General features: G+C 36.6%; 1 protein-coding gene across 4 annotated transcripts in view; it reads left to right on the top strand.

Annotated features, from left to right (window-relative positions):
- The first annotated feature begins 2,514 nt into the window (after nucleotides 1-2,514).
- Nucleotides 2,515-5,621, top strand: part of ankrd12 (ankyrin repeat domain 12) — a 53,000-nt gene continuing 49,893 nt past the window's right edge. For 3 of the 4 annotated variants that reach the window (XM_008434325.3, XM_081598535.1, XM_008434324.3), the window contains exon 1: nucleotides 2,516-2,712. The gene's annotated coding sequence lies outside the window, so the exon portion shown is untranslated. Of the gene's footprint in view, nucleotides 2,713-5,621 lie in introns of all 4 variants that reach the window. The other variant, XM_081598534.1, reaches the window with a different exon arrangement.

Genomic DNA, 5,621 nt, shown 5'->3' with positions numbered 1-5,621 from the left:
GGTCCAAGCTTGGTTCTTACATTTACTCAGCATGTCTTAATGATATACTACATATTTATAGCCATTTTTACACCTAATTACTGTAGGAAGCCATATTATTCCTTTTCTTTTTTACTTAGTTGTAAAAAATTAGTGCAAAATGTATTAAAAATATATCGTATCAGGTAAAATTCCTCAAGGGGAACTGTATAGAAGATTGACATAAAATAAATCTGGTTAATATTGACTACTTTCTACTAAACTGGTGGTTTTCAGTTTAATTATTCTCATGGATATTCTGCATTTATAAAATACAAGACATTTACAAATATTCATAATTTCTTAAAGAATCTACTGTTGCCAGTGGATGTTTAATTTCTTATTTCTGTCTGTTACATAATTGGGGCTCAATATTGGAGTTTTTAAACCATTTCTAATTTGACTAAAGATATATTTTTAAATGACTAGTCTGTTAATCTTTTGTTACCTGTATACCAAAAATCACCTGATTTTATTGATGAGCACATGCTTTTCTTGCCAGAGCAAATTTTGTTTTACTAAAAAGTCCTGCAGTTACGTTTATCCTAAATTTCTAAATATTTTGAAAAGGAAAAACAAGCAGAAAAGTTTTTAATGTTCTTAAAGTGAAAATATTTCAAATTTAATGTCACCTTCTCACTGAATAGAGGTATTAAGACATTTTTAAACCACTGAAAAGAGATTGTGCCCGTTTAATTTTATTTTTTTAATTAATCCACCTATTTTTGTGTAGCATATTTTCATAGGTTTATGTAATTTGATGTTAAATATCCTTGAATTTTACCCTTAAAAAGGCTGTAGTTGTATTTTGTTACCTAAATATGACCCCTAATTTTGTTTTAGTATATTATTTTTACCTTCAACTCTTTCTTTAATACAGATTCTTAAGTAAACAAAACATGAGCCACACTTATCCTTGAATTCACACGTTCATCTGAATCCAGATTTTATTCAGACAAAACTGAAAATGGCCGACCTGATTTAGAGCCGTCAGGAATAATGTCACAGATAAAGGTTTTTAGGTTTTATACAATAGCACAGACGTATATTTCCTCTGCCAGCGCAGATTTGTGATTTTCTTTTAAAGGTTTGACTATTCTGATTTATTTTTAGGAAAAAATGTGGCGCATGTTTTTTTTTTTTTTAGTTTTAATTAAATTGAGAATGAAGTACATTTTTAGTCCTTTTTTTAATACCAAAAGTGGTGGAAGTATTTGTGTTGTACACATTTAATAAGTGGGAATCTGTTGATTGTATATTTTACTGTGACATTTCTAGTTTTGTTTGACACAGAGCTGTAGTGATGATTCATTTATCTACAACTGAAAAACACCTGGTGGAGACAGAAACTAATCACAAAGTTGTTCAGAGGAAACGAGTGGAAACTAAGACTGGACCTTCAGGGTGGCTGTTATTTTTAGAAAAGGTTAAGACTTTTATGTCTTAACCTTTTCACTTTAAATCATATTGGCATTTTGCTTTATTTCAAACATTAAATCATCTGTGGCTTACAATAACTTAAATGCAGCTGTTGGTGTTTGATTAGCCTTTAAAATATAATGATCAGTTAATATTAAGATATTGTTCCAATTAATGATTTAAACGACAGTGAATCGCACCTCTAAATTTTAAAAAATCCTAAATAGCACAATTAATCAACCCGTTTTTGGTGCTTGTATATTTCGTCCATTTTAGTTTAGTAGCAACCAAATAAAAAATGAAATTGCATCAAAAACTATAATTTATTCTCTCACAAATACTGGTTTATACCCCCCTGATTGTTAAGTATGCATCTATTTAAATGAGATTTATTTTTCCAGACAACGTCATAAAATGTAGAATAAGCTTTATTATTTTTTAGGAATTTATGTTGCTTATTTTCTGTTGCTGCTTGGTCTCCATCCCGTCCCGGTGGCGTTTTCGTGTCTAGTCTGCGCCCCTCCCCCCACTTTCTGGTCTGCAACATTATGCGCCGTGACGCATGCGCGCCATGTCCGCCCTGATGCAAATGCCACTGCGCAACCAGTTCAAAGCTGACTCATTCACACAAAGAAATGGCGGGCAATAAATGACAACTAATGCCAACTACTTGGTTACCGACACTAGGCCTAAAAATAAAAGCAACAAACGCCAACATGAATAAACGTATCCACTGTTTAGCTCAAGCCGTCATCTTTCGAGAAAGTTCCTACTGACCGCAGCGGAAAAGATGACGTCAAGAGGCCATTCCTGTTTTCTCCCTCTCCTTCCCATTTAGTCCGATTTACCACGCTTAAAATCCACATGAAGGCGTTTTACATGCCTCTAAATCGCGAAACGCGAAAGCACAAATAACAATGCAAGCATTAGAAAGTGCGGAGTTACTCACAGCTTCCACAAAATATCACTTAAATCGTTTGACACATACCCATCTAGTCTCTCCGGCAGACGGAGACCTTATAAGCTCGGTGGGGGCTCGGGGTGCCACGTGACTCAACTCGACCAATGAGAGCACGTCTTGCATGTTTTGCTAGGCTTTTCTCGGAGCGGACGACAGACGAACGGCTGCGATGTTTTCAAAAGCAGCGATGAACGTCACACAGCCGTAGGCTACGGTTAACGTACAAGATTTAGAAAATAACTGTTAAAATCGCGCAGCACTAAGTTAAATCAGGACGCGAATGAGTTGGTAGGAGCGTGTGACCCGGTTTGAAGGTAAGTGCAAAACTGTTCTTGATTGTTTGGGTTAGAAATCCTTGTTAGCCGTCTGGCTACGTTTACAGCGAGCAGGCTAATGTAAGAGCTAACTTGACGTAAACTGCGTGCGAAAATGAACGTTTAAGTGTTTGCGTGGGCTCGGTATAGTTGTACGCCACGTGCCTTACACACATTGAAGTAGTTTATGACACCTAAACAGCTCGAAACACATTTTAGGATCCGCTCATGTACCAGTGAAGCGTTGTATTTGAAGCGAGGGTTCAGGGAGCAGATAGGAAAATGTCGGAGCGAAGCAGCTGGGTTAGACCCAGTCAGTCAGCGGAGCGGTGACGGGCTGGAAACGCTGGGGAGGGGGAACTGTGTAAGGGCAGCGAAAGGGGCTGCAGTGGGCTTTTGTCTCGAACAGGGTAGGGTGTCTGTGTTTGAAATATTACATGTTCTCGCTTGTTTTTCGTTTTTTTAAATTTTTTTTTCACCTCACTGGCAGCGAGTAGCAATCATCTAAATATTCAAATGTAAACTTAACTAGGGTAAATGTATTATTATTATTATCCGTTGCATGTTATAAGCAAAAAAGATTAGATTGGCGAATTTAGCGCTTTCTTACATTGGTTTTGGTGTATTGGAAGAAAGCGAGAGCGGCATAAATGTTCCCCTGAAGTGGGTGGTGTTGTCTGCAGTGATCTCGCCGCCGTTTATTTACAATCAGCGCTGGTTTTTAGAGATAATCACCACCAGGTCTAGTGTACGATGTAATTAGGATTTATTAATACGCACACACACAAGGAACTTGTTTCGTTGAAGTAATTAGGAGCCCGATCCTCCAAGCCGGTGACTCTGACATCTTGGGGGGTGTGTTTGCTTCATACAAAAGCTGTCTGTTTTTTAGATGACGACCAATCTGAAGGCAGACGACAAGCTAAAAAGGAAAATGGATAGATGGTAAACATCTATTGTGTGACATAGAATTTCATAAAGCTTTTAAATTGTACTTGCATATATAAACGTAAATACAATTGCCTTAAAAGTCAAGTAAAATGCAAAATAACATAAAATGCACAGAATTATAATTTTTCTCTAAAGTATTTTTAAAAAATGAACAATAATATAAACTATTAAAGGTTTTGTGTAAACCAGAGGAAGCATAAACAAAGATGACTGCAGATGCAGCTGCATGAATGAGGGTACTTGTTCTTTTCATTGTCTTAGATATACAAGGACTTGATTTCCACTGTAGTCTGTAATAGTGACGCACCATTCAATTATTAGGTTTTTTGCCCTTGATTGGCAGGTTATTAATTGAAAACCGGTATTTTTTTTTATCAAAACAAAACCTGTGAACTCACTCATCTTTGGTTTGTATAAACAATCACCTTTTTTACATTTACAAAAAAATCCAATAAAGGTCGGTGACATATGCTTAAAATTAAGTTAAATGCCAATTATAATTCCTTTTTATCTTTTTGGCTCCAAACAACCACATGTACCTCAGAGCCTTCAGCACATTTTTAATGTCAGTGTTTGTTTGTTTCATGTAGTAGTTAAATTAAAATGAGCCTGTTTATAAGGGTCGAAGTCATTAAAAAGAAAATCTGGACTGACTGGTCAAACCTCTTAGAAAACCAGAAGCTATCTGTCATTCGAAGCTTGACTGATGCATCTGAAGACTTTAATGATTAAAAGCTTTAATTCAGGCATTACCACATTTACTAAAGATTATAAAACATTTATGCTCAAAAAGGACACTCCTATATAAAGATATAAACAGTGTAAATACAAAATGTGTTTTCTTTTATTAACGGGGAAAAAAATCTGTCAATACCAACTTGATTTAATTTAAATATTTTTTTCTACACCTGATAACTTTGTAGTAATTGGGGTGTATTTTATGTTCCTTTGGAGCAATTGTGGCACAATCTTCTTTGCTGAATTGTTTTAATTAACTAACACTGAAGGGTTTCTGAGAGCTAACTATCTTTTTAAGATCATCCTACAACTTAAGTCCAGACTTTGAGTAGGCCAATCCCTAACCTTTGCATTGTTTATTTGTTTTTGTTTGACTCATTCAGAGCTGGATTTGCTTGTGTTTTTTTGAATGTTATCCGGCTGTATAAACTAAGCGCTGTTCAGCTTAAGGTTACAAACCAGACACTCCACTCCAGGATTTCCTAAAGCAGAGCAGAACCTTTGGTTCTGTCCTCCAGGTTTTGGAGCGAAGCAGCCCAACACCGTCACATTAATTGATTGTCCTAAATGCAGTTTTAGCTTCTTCTTTTTTAACCAGATCTAACAAGACACCTTCCAAAAGTTCTTCTTTTATCCTCCCAAGATGTTTTTGAGATCATAAAGATGCGTTTTGATTTTTATCAGTAATGGGTTTGTCCATGAACCTCCATTGATCCCTGATTTGACCCGGTCTCTTTCTCGTTGTTGACTCATAAACTCAGACCTTGACTTGGGCTATTGAGGTCTGATTAGCTCACAGGTGTCAAACTCCAGTCCTGGAGGGCCTCTGCCCTGCAACTTTTAGATGTGCCTGTGCTGCACCACACCTGAATAGAATAATTAGGTCATTAGCAAGTCTCTGAAGAACTTATCTACACAAGAAGGAGGTAATTAAGCCATTTCATTCCAGTGTTTTGTACCTGTGGCACATCTAAAAACTGCAGGACAGTGGCCCTGGAGGACTGGAGTTTGACACCCCTGGATTAGATGTTCTGGTTTTTTGCGACCTCCAGGATGAATCATCAATTCTCTCTTGGAGTATTTTTCGTAGATTGTCTTCTTCTGTGAAGCACGACTGTGACTTTCTCTACATTGGGTTTATTTGTCGAGCTTTTCGCCTACTTCACGTTGTCAGAAAGCTTTTATTTGAGTTTTTGGCTGTAATCAGGTCTGGATGTGGC

The sequence above is a fragment of the Poecilia reticulata genome, chromosome 17 (genome assembly GCF_904066995.2).
Source record: "Poecilia reticulata chromosome 17, P_reticulata-male-v2, whole genome shotgun sequence".
Classification (NCBI taxonomy): Eukaryota; Metazoa; Chordata; class Actinopteri; order Cyprinodontiformes; family Poeciliidae; genus Poecilia; species Poecilia reticulata.
The sequence above is the reverse complement of the archived record's forward strand: the minus strand, read 5'-3'. Positions and strand labels throughout refer to the sequence as shown.